Here is a 23,419-nt window from a genome sequence, read left to right as displayed (position 1 = left end):
AATTTTCCAATACCGCCTTCAGAGTTGACTTATTCTTATACATTTGATTCTCTTCCACAACTGAATTATTGGTGTCTGATATATACTTATCAACATCCATATCCGGTATGTAATATGCATCATCAATTGATATTCAACAATATTGAGAGCTTTTGCGTCGCTTTTTTCACCCTCAATACACATGATGACACCTGTGGTTGCATCGAAATTTATTATATCTTCAACACCTTTATCTGAAGTATCAATGCATAAAGAATAAGTTCTGAATCCAACCTCATGTTTCTTAATTTCTATATACAATTTTACACCCATATCAGTCTGAATACACAATGGAGACGAATTCCCTTCAACAACATATCTAATCTCTATATCTTTTTTCGATTCGTCAATACCCAGCTCAGCCGCAATTGCTGAAATAAGATTCATGAACGAAATATTTTCACCAACCACTATCCCATCACTTTTGTATTGCTCATACATAACATAACTTTCCCATATTCCAGAATGTTGCAACAAGATCGAAATATTCATCTTTGAAAATTCAGAATCGACGTTCCAGAGATTTTTTTTATGCAAAATCATTTTTTTCTGATTCAAAATCTGAATTTTTTAATATTATGAAAATGAATAATGCAATAAATTAGTACGTTTTTATACAGATTTGACGGTAATCTTGTTAAAAATTAAAGTAAATCATGAGAAAGTTGTTACCCTTTTTTTGTGCCGTAACAATTAACATAAGAAAAAAATATTAAAGTATCTGACAATTTTTATTTACGTATCATTTTTGTTTTATAAAGTACCTGAATTTTTCAAAAAAAAGAAATTTTTGATAAATATTAATATTATAGGGATATAATGTAATTTGTCATTACAGTATGTCATTTGCCTAATTTTTACAACTAAATTGTTGAGGTGTCGGGCTGGTTTTGCATGGGAGAAAGAAAAGGGAATTGGATTCTTGGTAGATTGCGCAGGTTGGCCCAAAATTGGTTTAAGGAAAATGAGTTATGTCTTGGAATTTAAGAAATAGTCAAATTAAATTTAATTTAGGGAAATTGACTTAAATATAAATAAAACAAATTAATATCAATTAATTAACGAGCTTCTTAATTTTCACAAAAAAATAAAATAATTAATATAATTTTAAACTAGTGATTTTCAAAAAACTAAAACAATTATTTAAACTAAATTAATTTAATAGAATACTTACTAAAAAATTAAAATTCTTTCGAGATAATTTTCGAATATTTATGAAATATACTAATTATATCTATAAAACTATTGAAAATATATTTACTAATTATAAATTATTAAAATAGACTAATGTTACGTAAATGACTTTGGAAAGTATTTGAATTTTATAAAATAAATTATTCTAAATTGTTTGGAAACTAAGAAACTCATGAATTAATTCCTATCGAAGAGGGTCAAAATTGGGTGTCAACATTTGTATCCATATACTTGTGTAAATTCGTGTTCATTTAGAAAGGATACAACATTGGATTATATATTTATAAAAAACGTAAAGTTTTTCTTAAAATTCCAACAAAATTTGTGTTCTAGTCATCTAACATACAAAAATACAATTATAGTAACAATGAAAATTTGTATTTCAAAAGAAAATTGTATTTCGTGACAAAAAATGTATTTCTTATATATGTTATGTATTTCAAAAATATATTATATCCAATATCTAATTTATAGAGCATCAACTAAACATGATTCCAAATTATGTATTCCAAGCATCCACCATAAAAGATCAAAAATATTTAATCATTCACGGTTTGTATCCACAACAAATTATAAAGTAAAAAATATATCTTGAACTTAATTGTATTATAAATGGTATTAGCTTGAATATACAATTTGTGTTACATAATCTCAATGTGTATTCGAAACAAACAAGAAATACAAATTTTATATCAACAAACATACAAATTCGTAACAGATAACATACAAATTGTGATCTTTTAATTGTTGTATCAAAGCCAAAATGCATTCAAAATAAAATTTTGAATTGTTGTATCCAAAACACTTTGTATTCGAAATAAATCTTTCAAAGAAATATCGAATTTTGGATAGCAGCAACGCATCCAACAACCTTGGTGTTGTTTAGTACCAATTCAATAGCTTGAAGCCCAACCTCGATTTGTATGCTTATTTGTTTGTACCGATCTCCTTTTTTTCGACAAAAACTTTTATCAATGTCATGTCTTCTATGGAGAAGGAGGATCCTCAATAAAGAATTGAAAGTCGTTAATGAAAGATGAGGAAGACGAGAGAATTTGTCTTTTAATTTGTATCCATCTTCTTTTTTTCGGCAAAAACCTTGATCAATTGTCTAGCTTTCTACGAAGAAGGAGGATCATCAATGGAGAAAGTCGTTAATGGATGATGAGGAAGACGAGAGTATTTGTATCTATTTTAGTCTCCTAATTTGTAAAGTAAGTAATAACAATACTAATTACTTAATTTGAAAGACTGATATTTTTTTAGTTGTATTTTATAAGTTAAATCAAAGAAAAAAATTAATAAATCAACAATATGACAAGTTAAAATATTGACATTTTTAATAAATATTGAAAGTGTGGCTAAATGACCCTATTAAATACTAAATTATTGACATTTTAAAATTTTTCTCATTTTTTCCCAAATTCTATCATTTCTCTTTTTCTCTCTAAGGATTTCTTTCATTATTCCATATCCTCATATAACTTTAAACCTTGTCTTTTTTTTTTTTAAATCAAAATTCTCCATTTTTCTAAGAAATCTTACAAATCATTCAAAAGATTTTCAACATTGGTTAAAGTATTGAGATACAAAAGTATTTTATATGTTTTGTATGTCAGATCTGGATCTGGAAGAAGTATCAGGTGTATAAGTGTCCTTTTTGAAGTGTTAATATTAGGATAAATCGCTCAAAAGTATTGAATTTGATTTGGAAGATGTATCATGTGAAGAAGTGTCATTTTTTGAATATCAATATTTGAAAAATTGATAAAATTATTGAAGATCAGGGTGATGATATGAGATGTTGCATTTTGTATCTGAACTATCAAATTGTATTCTTTATTGTTTTTATTATTTATTACATTTTGTATTCATTACAAAATTCATGTGTGTCTTACTAAAATTTGAGTTTTTTAGGTGTAACTTGTATTTATTTTGTAAGTGGGATTCATTTATATATATATATATATATATATATATATATATATATATATATATATATATATATATATTAAATTTTGTATTAGATAAATAGTTTTACAGAATTTGGTATGCTGTTCTAAATTAGACTTTATACAATTTTTTTTGTATATATTTTAACTGTTGATGCCAACAACTATTGCATGACATAAATTATCCCTAAACTTATCACCAAAAGTCAGTTACACGCTTATACTATTGTGATGACCTATTACACACTTGAATTACTCAAAAGTGAATTTATTTCAACCCTGACGCACATACGACTAGTCACACGATGAGAATGTGTTTCACACTCGAGCCATTTCATCACCATATCACTGCAACATCAATAATTACGCCAGATTTTTTTAAAAAAAAACCATGTCACCCAATTTCTTCTTCTTCCTTATAAACCATCAAATCCACCATTAAATTACTACCATTGTTACTATTATCATCAAATTCACTTTTCCACCACCATAGATTTCACCACCCATAATCAAATTCACCTTCGGAATCTTCTCACAATCATTATAGTCATAAAAAATCGAAAACAAACATCATAAATCTAACTAATTAACCATTAAAACTATATCACTATCATTGAAATTCATTACAATCATAATCATAAATTCACCATCTACATCAAAATCACGAGTTTCATTGTCATCATCGAAATTAAAAGTCATACCACCAAGAATCTTTCACCCATCACCAAACTTACCACAAAGAATTATCACAATATACAAATTTCAATTAAGCTCAAAGAGGAGAATTGTGAAAAGTTGTAATATTTTAATTTTAAAGATTTTAATCGGACAATTGAAAAATTAATGTTTGATTTACTATTACTGATTGTGAAATAAATCTAGAGAGAATTTTATAAGAGAGAAGAAGGATCTATTAACATAGATTAAGAAATGAAATGTCGCGCATAAACCCAAAAACTTTTTACACAAAAAAGGCAGATCTGATGTTCTTTTATTTCAAATGCTCAAAATAAACAAAAGACACAAAAATAAATTGAATAATCCATTCTTGACTTGACGAATTTGATATGAAAATAGTGTTTGTGATAAGAAAAAAATGGAGGAAAAAGAAAGGTAGAGCAAGGTGAAGGAGAAGGGTGGGGGTGGGAAAAAATTTGTCATTTTTTTTTTACTCAAACACACCTTTTTATTTTTATTTAATTTTATTTTCATGTCAGCTTCGAGGGTGGCATTAAATTCACTTTTGAGTAGTATAAGTGTTTAATAGTTCGCCTCAATAGTTTAAGCGTGTAAATGACTTTTCGGTACAACATCAGGGGTGAATCTATGACTTTTCCCTTTTTATTTTGATTAATTCGAAGTGTATGCCAACAAGTTTTAGATTTTTTGTGCTCACTTTATGTTACAACATCTATTTCAATCTCACTTTATATGTCAACAAGTTTTGTATTTTTTTTGTATTAATTCTAAATGTATGTCAACAAGTTTTGTATTTTTTGTGCTCATTTTGTATGCTAACAAGTGTTGTATTTCTTTTTTATTTTATATTAATTCTAAGTTTATGCCAACAAATTTTAGATTTTTTATGCTCACTTTGTAATTCAATCTCACTTTATATGCCAACAAGTTTTGTATTTTTTTTAATTTTTTTGTATTAAGTATACTAACAAGTTTTAGGTTTTTCAATCTCACTTTGTATGCCAACAAAATTTGTATTTTTTTTATTCTGAATTCATTCTAAAAGCTTCTTCATTGCTAGCAAAAATCTTAAATCAATAGTGTAACAACCTGTTTAGTCGGTTCGAGCAGTAGAATTATTTTCAATAAAAACTGACTGGGTCGACGGATCACACGACGGACCGTCATGGTCACGACGGACTGTGATGGACTCCATCGTTCCATACTTGTGTAATTTCTTCTGCTGCTCTCCTCATTACCCTCAACGACAGGTAGGACGAACCTTCATAGGCACGACGGTCCTTTGAGGGTCTTCGTTCCAAAACACTTCAACTCTGAAATCTGGGTACTGAGATCGACTCTCTGAACTTTACGACGGAACTGCAGCACGGACCGTCGTAGATACGACGAACCGTCATAAGTTGCGTAACCTCACTACTGAAATTAACTCTCTGAACTTTGTGACGGACCTGCAGGACGGACCGTCAGAGATACGATGGACCGTCACAAGCTGCGTAACTCCACCCTGGGTTGGATTTCCGCTAAAATTTAAATAGGTGTTTTGGACTATTCATGATTATAATTATGAAATTAGTGGGGTAAGTTCAATAATTTATTTACTTGGGGGTTAAAGAAGATAATAGGGAAATAAATAGTGGGTTACTTTTATCATAAAGGATTATATGATAATTAGGGTAAAAGAAAAAGAATCTGAAGAAGAAAAATAAAAAGAACAGGAAAGGGAGAACGAGCGAGAGAGAGAGAACGAAGAGGACAACAAAGGCATTGGGAAGGTAGCTTGCTTGATCACGATTCTTCGGTGGAGGTAGGTTATGGTTTAATTTCTATATGATAGATAAACTCTAAATAGTGATCGATATGTATTGGGTGGTATTGTAAAGTTTTTTATGTGCTTAATTGTGTGTTTGTATGTTTTGATTGTGTGATTGTGGTGGGTTAGAATGATGAGACTGTGAAAATCTTCAATCTTAAATCCTCTCTATTAAGATGACTCCTTGACATAGAGAAGACTTGATGAAATAAAATAATGAGGTATATGGATCGGAGTGTCACGTTCCGACACGGTAATATTGGATCGGAGTGTCACGTTCGGACACGTATTAGGGGATCGGAGTGTCACGTTCCGACACGATAATAATAAAGAGAAGGAATCTTGAATTAGGTTAATATACTCAAATTTGAAGAACCTATTTCCCAAATGAGTATGGTGTGGAGGCTTGAGTCCTCATAGGTGTGCTTGGTGTTGTTGCCAATGGTTCTTGTACTTGTTGCTTGTCACCTGTTAAGTATCGTGGTTGATTTTATAGTATTATTCAGTATATATTGTTTTCTATTTTGAGTTGGCCGATGATACCTACTCAGTACGTGTTCCTTGTACAGACCCCTACTTGTAATTTTCTTCTTTGTTATTTGTGGAGTGCAGCAAGCGTGCCATCGACTTTGACTCGTCCTCAGCTCTAGCCAGTCTTTGGTGCATCAGAGTTCAGGGTGAGCTATTATTCCTAGCTCGTGCTGGATTCTCTCCTTCACGTTTTGATGTCTTGAAGTTCGGACATGGACCATGTTTTTACTTATTTTAGCTTCTTAAATACTCTTAGATTTAGAAATTTGAGGATAGATGTTCTTGATGTGATGACTTCCAGATTTTGGGATAAATAAATATTAAACTTTAGAAGCTTATTTATTTGGTTATATTACTAAGTTTTGGGTCTTCCGCATTATATTTTGTTCATTATGATTGAAATATTGGTAAATGTTGGGGTTTAGATTTGTTGGTTCGCTCACCTAGGAGGATAAGTGTGGGTGCCACTCGCGGCTCATTTTGGGTCGTGACAAATAGACTTCAATTCGATATAGATTGAATATTTTCAATAAAGATTTAAAATTAATATTGATAATTTGAGGCTTAAGGGAGAGAGAAGTAATGTTAATGTGCAATCAAACAGTATAATAGAAAAGAAGTTTTGTAAATTTAATCTCAAAAATAAAAGATGAAAAGAGCATAAGAATAGTGGAAAAAAAATCTAGGCCTACTTAAAGTTATACCGAAATTATGATTCGTAATTATGATAACTTTGTTGGTTTAAATTTAAAAAAATTACCTTATTTGAAATATTATTTTTCTTAATTTTCTCCATTATTTTAATAACTAAGTGTATTTTTTTCAAATTAAACAAATGACAAATTACATAAATCAACAATATAATAAATTAAAATATTAATATTTTTAAGAAATATTAAAAGTTCGGCTATGAAGCCTCGTACAATATTAAAATATTTTATTTTAATTTTTTTCTTAAATTATATTCTAATTCAATAAATAATCAAGTAATGTGGAACGAATATTTATGAAAGAATATTATACAATATTATATCCCAGATATTTTACTTTGAGGGCAAATAGAAAGTTAGGAGCAAAACTTAATTTTTACAAGTTATTCACCATTAAATAATTTATTACACATACAGCTCATGCACTGCGTCCCTATGTCCAGAATTCTTTAAAGAAAGAAAGAACATTTTTTAAATGTTTACCTCCTCTTTTGGAAATTTCGCAAATAGTTATTATAATACATTTATTTAATGCTCCATAGTTACAATTTGTATAATTACAAAATGTAGTTATAATTTATTTTCTTTTCATTGTATAATTCGTGGGTTTGTATAATTGACAGATGAGTTTGCATAATTGAATTATTTTTGTATAAGTTCGAAATAATAAATTTGTACAAGCACAAATATCTTATCTTAAATAGTTAGACAAATTTCAAATCATACAAACACGTGAATTATATAAAACTCGAAACCTCAATCCATGTAATTATGCAAAAAAACAAGAAAGAAAAAACCCTATATAATTATCACTTAATATTGGTCGCAAATAGTAATTAAATAAAACTATAATTATGATGACTAATTAACTAGTATATGTTTAATCACTTAACTGTAAAAGCTAGAATCGTCTATATAATTATGAGTATCACTATTTAAAAAATTGAATTTAGCGAAGGACAAATTTTATAGTTAAACATCAAAAGCCGTTGCTAATCCTCTTTAGTGACGAATATTTGTTAGCTAAATAGTGACGAACTAACAATGAAATTAGTAGCTAATTTCAATTTTTTTAATGGGCAACTTTCACATATAGCAAATAAAAAATTCATATTTGTATGCTATAGCAAACTTTGCATAATTGCGCTCCATAGCAAACATAAAACCGTATAATTTGCTATACATATACAATTGTATAATTCGCTGACCTATTTCGCTGCAATTGTATAATTTGTTTTGCATACAGTTGAATCGAATTAAAATGTATGTATATTGCATAATTATAAATATATAGCAAGAAGATATATGTTTTTCTCGCTTTATACAAAAACAGAAACACAATATATACACTTCTGTTGTATAAAGCTAGAGAAAATTGTATTTCACTGCAATTGTATAATTCGCTGGTCTTTTTCTCTGCAATATTTGAAGTAAAATGTTTGTAAATTGTATAATTAAGTGTATAACACGAATATATATATTTTTGCATGTGTATATACAATTTTCTCTCGCTTTATACAAAACAGAAACAGAATTATACACTTCTGTGTATAAAGCGAGAGAGACGAGCGAGAATGGAGAGTGGCGAGCGAGATTTTTAGGAGAGAGACGCTGACAAATTTTAGCTAATGTTTGCTATGGAGCACAATTAAATCAAACCCTCGCTATTTCATTTAGTTTAGGTTATTTATTTGCTATTATATACAATTTTCCCCTTTTTAATAGTGTATGAGGAGTATGATGGCTGCCATAATTGAAACTCCTGCCCAAGATATACTATATATATAGATTTTCTTGCAAACCTGTCTATATATTACTAACATGAAATAATATGCATTTTAAGAAAGGTATCATAGAATGAAGACATCACATTTAAGAAAACATATTATAGTATTTACCACTTTTGTGTGTGTGTTCAAACCACCATTTATTTTAAAATGTGATATTTAATTAGTTGGAGAAGAACACTTTTAAGTTGTATTTAGTACGATGGGAGATTGCTATTATTATTATTTTTTTGAAAATTAAGTGAGCTTCTTATTTATTTTTAATGTTTAATAAATAAGTTGAAAAAAATTCATCCATAAATTTTAAAAGTAGATCGAAATTATCATGAAATTACGATGTTTAATTACATTTTCTTTTCATCCAAAAAGGATTAACCAATCTCCAACGTATTTGAATAGATAAGAATTATTTTTGACCTATAATTTCTTAAAAAGTTTGACAAGTTCACTAAAGGTTAAACCAGTCAAATTTGAATCATAAATTTCTTTTTTTGTAACAATGCACTCATCCTATCAAAATTCTGAAAACGTTTCTATACCAACCCCGTAGTTCTCATCCTCACCACTTTCACATCCTTAACGCAATGCCGATCTTAATAGAGCTAGAATAAACCATGAAAATTAGATGAATCAGTCTTTTTGCTCTTGGAGAATTGACAATATGCCACTTCTTGTATCCTTCGCCCAGTCTAGTAATTATACAATATATATATTGGGTGCTTTTGGCTGACGCATGTGAATGCAAATAAAAGGTGTAGGAGATTGTTTTCTTAGATCTTAATGTGCTCGCTTGCGAGTTATCTAATAAATATTGTTGTATATGAGGTGACATACATAGATACTTTAAAAGTATCTAAATTAACATATTCAATATAAAACCCAAGGGGACATGAAAATCTCATAAGTTCATCAACATAAATGCAAATTGGAGACACTAAAATTGAGACAATCATGATAATTACTACTTACAAATTTGCACATGTGATAGCTAAAATAGTCTGTATAGTAGTGAGTATGAGAAGTACGATGGCTGTCACAGTTGAAGCTCCTACCCAAGGACGACTAAAATAATTATGCTCTAAATTTGCCTTCATTCTGTTCCATGGAAATATTTTGGCATCACATTGGATGATTGTTGCTCATAAGCAATGAGATTTCGCAGGATGGATTTCCATCAATCCTTTCTCAAACTTTATACTATCAAATAAATTTTGTCGTATCGCGCCAATATTATCTTTGTTTTTATTGTCATAACAGAAAGCTCTGTTGCATTTGGCATAACCATATGCCATGTTATGTCATCGGACGACTTTCCCTTGACATGAAAATATGTATACTAAATGTAGTAAATGTTTGATATCTTTTGCATATAATTTTGTCTCTTTAAAGGATTCAAGGGTCATTTTTGGCAAGTCAATGAAAAAGGTAAATGAATTACCCACTAGTATTGCCAATGGTAATTCATGTCATGAAGTTTGTCGAGGACAAAGAAAGGAAGTTGATTTTCAAGTAACATCAACTCTCGAAATATGTAAGTATCACTAATATTTATAATCGTTTTACTTGTGAATATACTTCATGACACTCTCAAATAAACTCAATCACAAAATAACCATCGAGCAACGACATTTGACAAAAATTCATGACTATTATCACTATCTAGGTCTTCTATATCATTATAACACTTCACCACTTCCTCCTTCTGTTTCTCCAATTCACTAATGCAACTTCCGATATCAAGCCCCTCTTTTCGTTGAAGAAATCATTGTAGGTACAATAATTTGTACTTTTTCATTAGACCAAGTTGGTGATTTTCTCTTGTGGTAAGGACCAATAGAGACCATCTAAGCAACTAGATTTGATTCACGTAGCCACACATTTACTTTGAATATGGTACTCGATTCAATAGACAAATTGTCTAAATCAAACATTTGATTTACAAATTCCTTTGTCTGTGATCCTAATGGATCTTGTTTGTGTACTTTATGTCAATTAAATGATCCACTTTCCTCTCTTCTTCAATTTATAATGGTTTAGAGTCATAGTCACATATGACGTATCTGTTTACTTGTTTAATTTTATACAGGTTTAAGTGTCTATTAGGTATATCCAGAGTTGGAGGCATATATGTAAATTGAAATCAAGTTAAAGGACACATCTATATATTATTTCCTTATATTGCCCCTAATAAAAGTGGGTTAATGAAAAAAATTACCTCATCTTTTTCAATTTGAAGAAGTAGTGGAATTTGGTCATCTATTGAGGTAATCTCAATGGAGTGTGTCTTCCTACTTTCTTCAACTCTAATTCCTACAAAAAGACATTATCTTTTTTTAAGTGTCAACTCATTTTACTATTAATCCAAAGCAATATCATTATAACAAAAATAATTTTTAGCGGTATTAAATATTGACACTAATAAAGAGTGCTAAAGTCTTTACGATATTAGTTAAGTGCCATTAGAATCAGTGTCGCTAAAGGCTATAGGAACATATACAAAGAGTGACAATTACTACTAAAAATACATATCTAATGACAATTAAAAATTAAATACCGCTAATTTTATTGTAGCGTATATTCATTGTAGAATTTTGATTTAGAAAGAAAAAAAGACAAAGCAATATATCAACACTCATTTTACTTTATAAAAAGAACCCCACTATATATTTCTTGTCAAAAGTTAAGCTGCTGAAAAAGAACTAATTTGATCTATTAAAATAAAAAAGACCAGGAAGTAATATACACATTAATTTAATGAAAACATATACACTCATTTTTAATTTGTTTTTCTTTACTTTTTTTTTCTTTTAACTTTAAGAAGAATGTCCCTTTCATATTTTTGTAGATTCTAATTTTTAACATCATATATTTATATATTTATGTTTAAAAGATTAAAATGCACTTTGATACATTTTACATATTTGTAGTTTAAGATTATAAGATTCAAATATTTTTATTATTTTTTTAAATTTTGTATTAAACCAAAGCCAGTCGAATAAATTAAAATAAATACACCACTAAAAAGACACTATTTTCCTATTGAAATTTTCTAAAGAAAAATATTCTGTGATTATTCCCACCTACATTTTAATTGAAAAAAAATGAGAAAAAATAATAATAATGTTTTTAACCCAAAAATTAGAAAGCTTTACGACTAAAAATTTCTTTATTTTTTCAAACTTAATATTTGTTTTATACCATATATTTTTTCAGTGAACAACTAATTTCTTGAAAATTAATGAGTTAAAGATATGCTTTAAAACATAATTTCTCATTAATTCGCGCGATAAAACACACTCCTACTTCTAATAGTGAGAATATTAGAGATGTGGTAGTACTCTTTGAAGCATGTAAGTTATTTGGGTGAAGACCAATAAAATGTTTTTCTTCACAAATAAATAATAGAAGCAATTTTTTTTTATAATCTCATTCTCTTTTCCCTCTACACTAGAAAATATTATGTAGCAAAAGAATTAATAAAGAGTAATTGTTTAGCATAGAACAAGAAAAATCTAGAAAAAGAAATACCTCTTATTGATTTGGCTGTTCCTTCTATTATTTGTTTTTTTTTTTTTGGTCTGTTGTTTCTATGAAATGTGATCGAACATTCATATTCATATATAATAACATAACATAACATTTTATGTGTGGTTTTGTTTTGGTCTTTCAACACAAAAAAATGTTGGCCACTTATGGAAAGATAAGGAGAAGTCTGCTGACTCAACAAGTCAATTATTATTTATGATATAATATATATATATATAAATATGTCTCTTAATTTAATCAGGGCCGGCATTTGCCTTCAAAATTTAAGGCATTGTCCTTAGGCCTCCAATATTTGGGGCCTCAATTTTTTAAAAATAAATAATTATGTATTCTAACTCTATTATAGAAGAAATCAAGGAAATATTATTTTGAATTTTTATATTTTCTTTGCTAACTTTCATATTATTTATCCTTTTTAACTCTTTTTACATTTTATTTTTCAAATCTTTGATAGTTAGAGTGATACACTCCCAAAAAATACAAATCAGTAGTCGAAAAGTGTTGAACAAAGTGCATTACAATTTTTTTTCAATTTCTTTGTTAATTTTTATATTAAAGTGGGTATACCAAGTTATCAACTTTTTGAATCGAATTTTATGATTCAAATACTTATCTTTAAAGTTTATTAACTTATTATTTATAGAATTATGTTAATAATACATATAATAATTGTCTCAATGGAAAAAAAATCTGAACAAAACATTTATATAAAGATGTTAAGTAGTAATTTATATCTAGAAATTAAGAAAAATAAATAAATACAGATAAAGTTTATTTAGATTTTAGGCCTCTAATAAAAATTTCGCTTTAGGCCTCGAATTATGTTGAGCCTCCCTTGAATTTGGCTATTATATCTTTCAATTTTGAATGTGCATAAGTAGACATTTAAACTTGTATAAAGTTGCACAAATAGACGTACACATCCTAAGTGCAAGGTCATCTCAACTAGTTTGGGGATCTAAAGTCAAACTTCATAAAGAAGTGTTATATTTTTTAGTTGACACATATAAATAAAATAATTATAACAAACAAAGTGTAATCCTACAAATAAGATCCGGGGAGATAGGATTAGGATATACGCGAACATAAAGAAACAAAAGTGTAAACAATGTAAATTTTCAATGAAAAATATATAACATAAAGTTGGAATAATAAAGCATGACTCCAAAATCTGAAATGTTTATATAATGATATAAAAATAGTGTTGCGTTGAATTTTAAAGTTGATATAATGATATTAAAATAGTGTTGATTAGTTTTAGATCTTTAAATTTGAAGAAGACACTAATATATGTAGGATGCCACATAGGATATAAAATTATCATGTACGACGCTACGTATATCAAATATGTCTACTTATGTATGCACACTCAAAGATAGAGTGCATAGATGCCAAGTAAAGTCAAGTTAAAGACATATTTATATATTATGCCTATTTACTTATTAACATTTAATTTTTAATGTGTCATTTGAAATAATGTGAAATTCCACATATAATTAGTTGTCTTACACACACTAATTGAATGAGAAAATAGTTTAAAATATTACGTTTCATTAAATTTAAGTGTTTTGACGAATCTTTTGAATAAAAGGATTTATTAAAAAATTCGAGCCAAATACAAGTCTCCCAAAGTCATTCATCCTAAGAAGAAACCAAAGAACATATAATCGTTAGGGGAAAAAAGATTACCTTACTAGTTTTGACAATTTTTTTTTTGTTGATAATAAGAGTTTTATTTAATAATCATAATTGGGAGTCATTACAAACAAAATACAGGAATAATAAAAGTGGGGGGAACAAGGTACATCATCAACTTTTGATGGGAGCTCTTTGCAGTTAGTTTCGATATTTTAAGTTATTGTTATTAAGGAGTATTATTGACAGTGATAAAAAATATAATTATGAGGTATATATATATATATATTAAATCTAATTTTCTCAACTCAAAAGTTGAAAACACCACGTGTGCACACAAACAACCAAAAGAAAGCAGCAAGAGAGAGACACAATCTTTTATTATGTTAACGATAATATTCAAGTCAACTTGTTCGGTAATTTAACAACTCCACTAAGTACTTGCTATGGCAATAGACAGTAGTAAATTCAAAATTAGTCAAGTAACTTTTTTTATTTATATATAACCATGATTTTTCTATATACACGACCACTAGGATTAGGCTACTGTATTAGTTGAGTGCGACTAGGCTATTGTATTCTGTTAAAGAGGTATAGTCGTAGTAGTAGTGGTCAACCTCTACTCTTGTAATTATATTTATATTGTAGTATGATTCCAAGTGTAGCAAGCCTAACAACTCTTATATAAGGAGCATGTACTCCACAGTTTTATTCATTAATATAATCTTTAATTTCTCTTATTCATTTACTTGAGAAGTACATTAACATCTTACATGACCCAACCTAATTCGTTTCCATTTTATTTCTCCTCCAAATTCTTAGATTTTAAAACTTCTCTCATTTTAAATGTTTGACTCCTCTACAAAAGCTTCAAAAATTCAGTAGGTACAAGCCTTAATCTTTCAGTTTTTTCTTCTACAATGTATAGTGATTTATTAATCTGTCAGTTTCTTCTCAATCGATCGATCTAAGAGTCTGGAAAGAAATAATATGGAAACGGGTTAGGGCACTACAGTATAAACAACTTTGATAGGTACACATTAATATGTATATTTTGAAGAGTGACAAAGATTGCATCATGAAACAAGTTTAGCAAAAATGATCTGAGTTTAACAAGGCTTACTGGAAGATAGAGAAAAAAAACATGGGCAGCATGCATATGAGTTATGTGTGTACTTACATATTCAACGCAAGCAGATAAAATTTGTCATCATCAAAAAGGGGGATTTGTTAGAATGAGAAAGACTTTGATAATTGACAAATAGAGAAATAGATGAAAGAAACAGGTTGCACGACGTGTTCCTTTAAAACCGAATCCGACTTGAATAAGGAGAACTTCAACCACGCGATTAGAACTTATAAAGTTGTGGAATTATTTCTTTTTCGATGAGCAACCAGTACAGAAAGTTCCCTTTTATAAAGGAGTTCGCAAGCAAGATAGTTTTCTTAGTCGAATAGGAAACCTAAGAGAAGTAGAATATAAAGATGAAAGAAGGAAAACTACTTCTTACTTGTTTAAAGAAAACTTACGGCAGATAGGAAAGAAGCGTAAGATTTATTGGTCAGTGATAAAGAATCAAAGTTGAACTTAACAAGGTTTTGTAGAGGCAAAGATAAAGTTGATTCATGCGGAGAAGACAAGTTCGAGTTGAACTAGGAGTTCCACAAAAAAAAAGATTCCTACATGAAGTGGATTTCTAGTTGAAATAGGTTTTGGATTCAAGTCCAAATCTATAAATAAGACGATAGTTTTACTTGAGAAAAAATTGCGCACTTACGTAGAGAGAAGATCAAAACACGATAAAGAGGTTTGAGAGACTTTTGAGAGTTACTTGGGAGTGTTGCCAATTTGTGAGGAAAAAGTTGTAAGATTGTAATTAAGAGTTTTGATTATAATTGAGTGTGCGTATGATTCGTCTAACAAGTTTTAGAATTTTGACGGACGGTAGAAGATTTAAACTTGGGTTTTTTTTTAATCTTGGGTAATTAGGAATTAGAGTTTATAGTTTTTTAGATAGGAATTAGAGTTTATAATTCCTCTAGAAGTTAGAGTTTATAATTCCTCTACGAATTAGAGTTTATAATTCCTTAGATTACATAGGTTTGTAATCTTGTGTTGAGGTTTGAAGTTCAATAAAGTAGAGTTACATCCTACATAGGTATAGGTCGTGGTTTTTACCCTTATGATTTGGGGTTTTCCGCGATAAAATATTGTGTCATTATTTTATTTGCTTCGCAAAACGTAATTTTTGTAATCTGCAAAGAACATATAGAATAAACTTGTTCCTTAGGCAATTTTGGAGGTCTGAATTCCAACAATTGATATTAGAGTAGGTTATCTTTGTAGAATCTAAGCACTCAAGATAAGATCACTATGAATTCCGCACCTCCTTTTGGACACGGTGAATGTTATAACATCAACATACCACCACTATTCAATGAACATTACTACGCATGGTGGAAGACAAGAATGGAGGATTTTCTATACGCCAAGGACTATGAGTTATGGATGAGAGTTATTGATGGTCGTCATATTCCTATGATGAAGGATGATGAAGGGAATGTTATTCCAAAGCCCAAAGCACAATATGGAGAAGCTGATTATAGAATGCTCGCTAAGAATACTAAAGCTAAGCATATCCTTGTATGTGGACTTGGACTAGACGAGTTTAATCACATCTCTGGTTGTGCTACAACGAAATAAATCTGGGACACACTAGTCAATGCACATGAAGGAACTCCTCAAGTAAGAAAATTTAGAATTGCTAGACTATCCACAAAATATGAAGCATTTAAAATGGAGAATGATGAATCTCTTTAATATATGATTACTAGATTCACTATTATTATGAATGAATTGGTGTCATTGGGAAAAATATATACTACCGAGGAACAAGTGGATAAAGTGTTGAGGATTTTACCTAGGTCATGGGATATCAAGGTCACTGCAATTAGAGAAGCAAATGATTTGACAACCATGAGCTTGGATGAACTTGTAGGAAATCTAAAGACTTACGAGATGAATGTTGATAATACAAAAATGAGTAAAAGAAGCAAAGATATGATTTTTTCTGTCAAAGCAAATAAGAGTGATAAATCTGATTGGGATGATGAGGAAATAGTCATGATCAACAAAAGCCTCAGAAAGCTTCTCAAGAAAGGTGGAAACTATGAGAAAAAATTGTCCCTGAACAAAGAAAAAAAATCTGACATTTCTATGTATACTGCTTGGAGAACACGTTCAGACAACTCAATTGAAGATGATACAGAAGATGTTGCTTTGATGGCCATGGAGGAATCTGAACCAGAATCTGAATCAGACATTGAGAAAAGGGAGGTAAATTTTTTTGAACTTACAAATAAACTAAAATGTTTTTCAAAGAAAAAATTATCTACTCTCATGAATAATCTTCAAGGCTTGAATCAAAATAGAGATCAATTACTGGCTTGCTTTGCCAGTTTAAAATTTGAATATATTGATCTTGAAAAAATTAATTCAGATCTCAAGAAAGAAAATCAACTCCTAAAGTAACAGGTACAACAACTTGATTCCTGCATTTTGAGTCTCAAATCTGAAATTTGGAAACAAAGTGTTATCGGGAATGAAAAAGAAAAAATTATTGGTGACCAAATCAGATGTGACCAAGATCTAATGAGGTTAAGTAATGAACTATCTTCTTAAAGGGAAAAATCTAGAAGAATAAATCTTGACCTAGCTAGAACTAAGTATGAGCTTTTGGGGGCAAACAAATGGATTCAATCCTCAACGATTGTGGCTCAACTCCATAATAGAACACATAACACTGAAGGTAGAATATGTTTTGTTAAAGAAGTCCCTAAGAAAACCTCTTATTTGTGCACACATTCTGGTAGTAGTGGTCACTCAAGGGGTACCAGCCCAATAGTTATAGGTCACATGGATAAGAACTTCAAAACTGCCTCAAATAGAAAAATCAACCATGTTAAAAGAAAGGAATCACGTCAAAGGAATAGGTTGGGGCAAAAGAAAAAATCTATTTTTTAAACCAATATGAATTAATAGAGATCTGATTCATCCTTTTTATCAATACAAAGGACCCAAGCTAGCCTGAGTTCCTAAATCTAACCTTTGAATTTGCAGGAAAAGTGAGAGGAAGCACGTAACATTCAACAATGAACATGTTGCTCCAGATGCATAATTGAAATTAGAAAAAATTCCTCTCACTTGTAAAAGAAAAGAACGGAACAATAGCTTTGACAGTGAAAAAAAAGGGAGTTTATAACAATAGGAAACACTGAAGAACCATGTGAAAGAAACAGGTTCAACCAATGCAGTATCGAACAATTATGCACACTCAGATGATCAAAGTGTGTAACTTGCTAGTCCATCAATCAAAATATAATCAGCCAAGGAAAACACTTCCAAAAGGAAAAATTTGGAATTTGGGGATGATTAAGGTCAAATGAGTATACCTCAATTGCTAATGAATATTGCACATACTGCCCTCTAATCTTGAATTCTATACTCAATTTTGTACATTAAGTTGTATGTCTCTATACCACTTTCAAAGTCATGCTACTCATGCACTATATCATTGTATTTGCATCTGGCACAAGAGAGAGACTTAGTAAAATTAAAGCAAAATTTAGCATTATCAAGAGATCTAAGATATGTACAGTATAATTATTCATGATTAAATATAAAGTCAATGCACTTAAAACCTAGTTCTTCCACTTATCCCAAAAGATATTCATGCCCTCAGTACTACCAAAACAAATATCTTCTTAAAAAGTCTTATCTCAATGTGATGGTCTATGGTTGAGATGAATTTGGTGGAGGACATCTCTACTTTGATGCCTTATAAAAAATAGATTGAGAAAGTAGAGTGTGCCGGTTCTTAGGGGGAATCATTTGTATTGGGTAAAGTCTTGGAAGATTTATCTTGTAAGGGGAAATATTTTGGGGACCCTACACTTGAACAAAGTTTACTTGTTAGGCTCAACTTGGGTGCATCTAATGAGGGGAAATCGATGTGAGACCCATCTGTCAAACCTAGTTCTTCTATTGGGAATCATATAAACTAGGATTTCAGATTGATGTCAAAAAGTATTATAGTTAGTGATGCACCTGATAGTACCATGTCCTAGGAACAAATTAAGAGAACATGTTCTTTTACAAATGATATTCAAGAAAATTTGTTCCTCTTACTGTCTCTATTGAAATTAAAGATGAGTGAACTATTGTTTCTGCAGAGGATACAATATTGATTGAACAAGTTCCTTAAAAGTGATTAAAAAAATTAAGCGTGCATAGACCAAGAATACCTTTAAAATTGAGAAGGTTGCTGTCTTTGTTAATCCAAAAGATATTTTTGCTGCTGAAAAATGACTTTTACCTTTTCATGCCTGATCTTTTGATATAACTAGCCCCTCTAGCCTTTGACTTCACAACTTTTTTTTTCTCATCACAAGTGTTTGTTTCTATCTTTAGTTTTGATTACATTTGTGGTGTATATGCTTCTTGAATAATGCTAATGTTGAGTTTGAATTTCTGGTTCATGTCTATCTCCTATATTGTGCAAATGCTTTGCTATAGCTAACCAAGTTCTTGACTTTTAAGTCTTTATGTAGGTGATAACCCTAGTGGCCATGAGTATCAAATTTGTATCTCTTAGTATGGTGTATGCCTTCAGAGTGTTTTATGATGCCAAAAGAGAAAAGTGAATATTTGTATAATATTTATAACCCAATTGATCTAACTTGATCCGCTAATGTGTTTGCTTTATGTATTGAGATTTAAGAAACTGAGATAACACAGATTGATCTATTCACACAAGAAGCAATTGTTTGTCATCATTAAATAGGGAGAATTTGATAGGTACACATGAATATGTATATTTTGAAGAATGAAAAAATTGCATCATGAAAAAAGTTCAGCAAACATGATCTAAGTTTAACAAGGCTTACTGGAAGATAGAGAAAAGAATTTGGCCAGCATACATATAAGTTATGTGTGTACTTACCTATTCACGCAAGCAGATAAAATTTGTCATCATCAAAAAGGGGAAATTTGTTAGAACGAGAAAGATTTTAATAATTGACAAATAGATAAATAGATTAAAGAAACTGGTTACACGACGTGTTCCTTTCAGATCGAATTCGACTTGGATAAGGAGAACGTCAACCAAGTGAATTAAAACTTATAAAGTTGTGGAATTATTTATTTTTCGAAGAGGAACCAGTACAGAAAGTTTTCTTTTATAAAGGAATTCGCAAGCAAGATAATTTTTTAATCGAATAGGAATCCTAAGAGAAGTAGGATATAAAGATGAAAGAAGGAAAACTACTACTTACTTGTTTAAGGAAGACTTACGACAGAGAGGAAAGAAGCGTAAGATTTATTGGGCAGTGATAAAGAATCCAAGTTGAACTTAACAAGGTTTTGTGGAGGCAAAGACAAAGTTGATTCATACAAGAAGTTAAAGATGCGGGGAAGAAAAGTTCGAGTTGAACTAGGAGTTCCACACAAAAGAAGAGTCTTACATGAAGTGGATTTCTAGTTGAAATAGGTTTTGGATTCAAGTCCACATCTACAAATAAGGCGATAGTTTCACTTGAGAAAAATTACGCACTTACGTAGAGAGAAGATCAAAACACGATAAAGAGGTTTGAGAGAGTTTTGAGAGTTTATTGGAAGTGTTGCCATTTTGTGAGGAAAAAGATGTAAGATTGTATTTAAGAGTTTTGATTACAATCGAGTGTGTGTAGAATTCGTCTAAAAAGTTTGAGAATTTTGACGGACGGTAGAAGACTTAAACTTGGGGGTTTTTGTCTTGGGTAATTAGGAATTAGAGTTTATAATTTCTTATCTAGGAATTAGAGTTTATAATTCCTCTCAGATTTAGAGTTTATAATACCTTAGGTTACATAGGTTTGTAATCTTGTGTTGAGGTTTAAAGTTTAATAAAGTAGAGTTAAATCCTACATAGGTGTAAGTGGTGGTTTTTACCCTTATTAGTTGGGGTTTTCTGCGATAAAATACTGTGACATTATTTTATTTGCTGCTCAATGCGTAACTCCTGTAATTTGCAAAGGAATATAGAATAAACATGTTCCTTAGGCAAATTTTTGGGGTCAAAATTCCAACAAACTTTTAGCGGCATTAAATATTGATATGAATAAAGAGTGTTAAAGTCTTTACTAGCATTAGTTAAGTGTCATTAGAACCAATGTCGCTAAAGGCTTTAGGAACATATACAAGGATTTACAAGTGCCGTTAAAAATACATATTTAGATTGCCGCTAATGATCATTTTTGTTGTAGCGGATGGGTCGAATATGATGTTAATGAGTCGGGTTTTAATTTCAAATTTAATTAAATTAGAAGGGTTTTAATTTTGGACCGCTGACAAGAGGCCACATGGAAAAAAAGGTTTCGCAAAACCATCAAATCCTACTGTTGGAAATAGCACGAGTGGGTCGTCCTTTCTGTTGCGACAATGACATGGTTGAGCTCAACTTTTAATAGATGGCATGGATGAACTTTTTTTAAATGTTCGATGACATATTTGAAGTTTTTTGACAAGTTTTTTTAGGTGATGTGGACTTCTAATAGTCTGCATATACTTCAACTTCCCCATATCCCACAAGTGAGATTACACTAAATAGGTTATCGTTGTGAGTAAGATATATAAGAGGTGGTTGATCAATTCAATTTCTCCATTGGAGAAGTAATTAGCACCAAATGAAACTTAAGGAGATTTCCATCTTCAGCTAGTCGATTCTGCACTCCCCTAGTAGGGTTCCATATGAACATTGGAACAATAATGAGAAAAATGCTCCTCCCCCTTACATGCATAGACCTTTTTTTATCAGAGAAATGAATGTTGTTACATACTTCGAGAACAAATATATGAATTTATAAATATGAACATTAAATTTAAGTGTTTTGACGAATCTTAAATAAAAGGATTTATTAGAAAATTCGAGCCAAATACAAGTTTCCCACAGTCATTCATCCTAAGAAGAAACCAAAGAACATATAACGGTTAGGGAAAAAAGATCGCCGTACTAGTTTTGACAATTTTTTTGATAATAAGAGTTTTATTTAATAATCATAATTAGGAGTCATTACAAATAAAATACAGGAATAATAAAAGTGGGGGGAACAAGGTACATCATCAACTTTTGATGGGAGCTCTTTGTTGACTCCTTTAATGGAGGTTTCAAAGAATCCAAACTAAGAAAAAGATCTTTAATTGGAAACTGAAAATGTGTATTGAATGAATGAGTCCTCAACTGAGCACTGCTTGTACATATATACAGCTGTATCATAAAGCTTAGTTAGAAGAATTAGTTATAACAAACTTTTCACATCACTAATCTAACTAACTAATTAGCCACATCTGCAGGTAATATCTAATCTATTATTAACTAACAATAGTGTCTTTAATACTCCCCCTCAAGCTGTATGGCGCAAATAAATTGTATACGCCAAGCTTGGATAGTAAAAAATCATGTTGTGTCCTCCTTAGTCCTTTTGTTAGCATCTCTGCCAACTGCATCTTGGAAGGTATATGATCTGTCTGTATAAGACCCTCTTGTATCTTCTCACGAATGAAGTGACAATCAATCTCAATATGCTTCATTCTTTCATGGTATATTGGATTAGCTGCAATCTGCAATGCTGCTTTACTGTCACAAAATAGCCTGACTGGCAATTCTAATTCCACTTTTAATTCTTTATATAATCTATCAACCATACAATTTCTGCAACAGCATTAGCCATACTCCTATATTCTGCTTCAGCAGAACTTCGTGAAATTGTATTCTGTTTCTTTGATTTCCATGAAATCAAAGACTCCCCAACCTTCACCACAAAGCCACTCACCGACCTCCTAGTCATAGGACATGTAGCCCAGTCTGCATCGCAATATACTGATAGTTGTTTGGAGACTTTAGATGATAACATAATCCCAGACCTGGTGAATTCTATTTAACCACTCTCAAAGATCCATCCATGTGAGATTTCTTTGGCTTGTGCATAAATTGACTAAGATTTTGTACTGCATAACTAATAACTGGCCTTGTCATTGTGAGGTAGAGAAGCTTACCAATCAATTTCTGATAACCTGTAGGATCATTGAGTGTTATATCATCATGTGTTTCCTGAGGTACAAAATGCATGTCAAACTCCTGACTAGTAAATCTCTGATTAACTTCTAAAGAAGTACTGACTGGTTTAGTGCCTGCCATTCCAAATTCTGAAATGAGGTCCAAGGTAAATTTTCTTTGGTTCACAATAATGCCTTCTTTATTCCTAGCAATTTCAAGACCAAGGAAGTATCTCATCTCCCCCAAGTCCTTGATCTTGAAATGAGCCTGAAGCATAGTTTTGGTGTTCTGAATCAACTGAGAATTGGAACCAGTTATCAAAAGGTCATCGACATAAACCAATATGAGTACTATCTTAGAACTAGAATACTTGTTAAATGAAGAATAGTCATGATGACTTTGAACAAAACCAGAACCAATAAGA

At 30.3% G+C, this 23,419-nt stretch overlaps 1 long non-coding RNA gene across 1 annotated transcript; it reads right to left on the bottom strand.

Moving 5' to 3' along the window:
* Positions 1–10,247: 10,247 nt before the first annotated feature.
* On the bottom strand, positions 10,248–12,395 carry LOC104646671 (uncharacterized). The gene is made up of 2 exons (XR_740835.4): positions 12,251–12,395; positions 10,248–11,032 (listed from the first exon to the last, which is right to left on the bottom strand). It is a non-coding gene; the product is annotated as an uncharacterized lncRNA (long non-coding RNA).
* Between the last annotated feature and the right edge of the window lie 11,024 nt (positions 12,396–23,419).

The sequence above is a fragment of the Solanum lycopersicum genome, chromosome 4 (assembly GCF_036512215.1).
Source record: "Solanum lycopersicum chromosome 4, SLM_r2.1".
In the NCBI taxonomy this organism is placed as follows: Eukaryota; Viridiplantae; Streptophyta; class Magnoliopsida; order Solanales; family Solanaceae; genus Solanum; species Solanum lycopersicum.
Note: the sequence above shows the minus strand (reverse complement) of the source record. Positions and strands in the feature narration are given on the sequence as shown.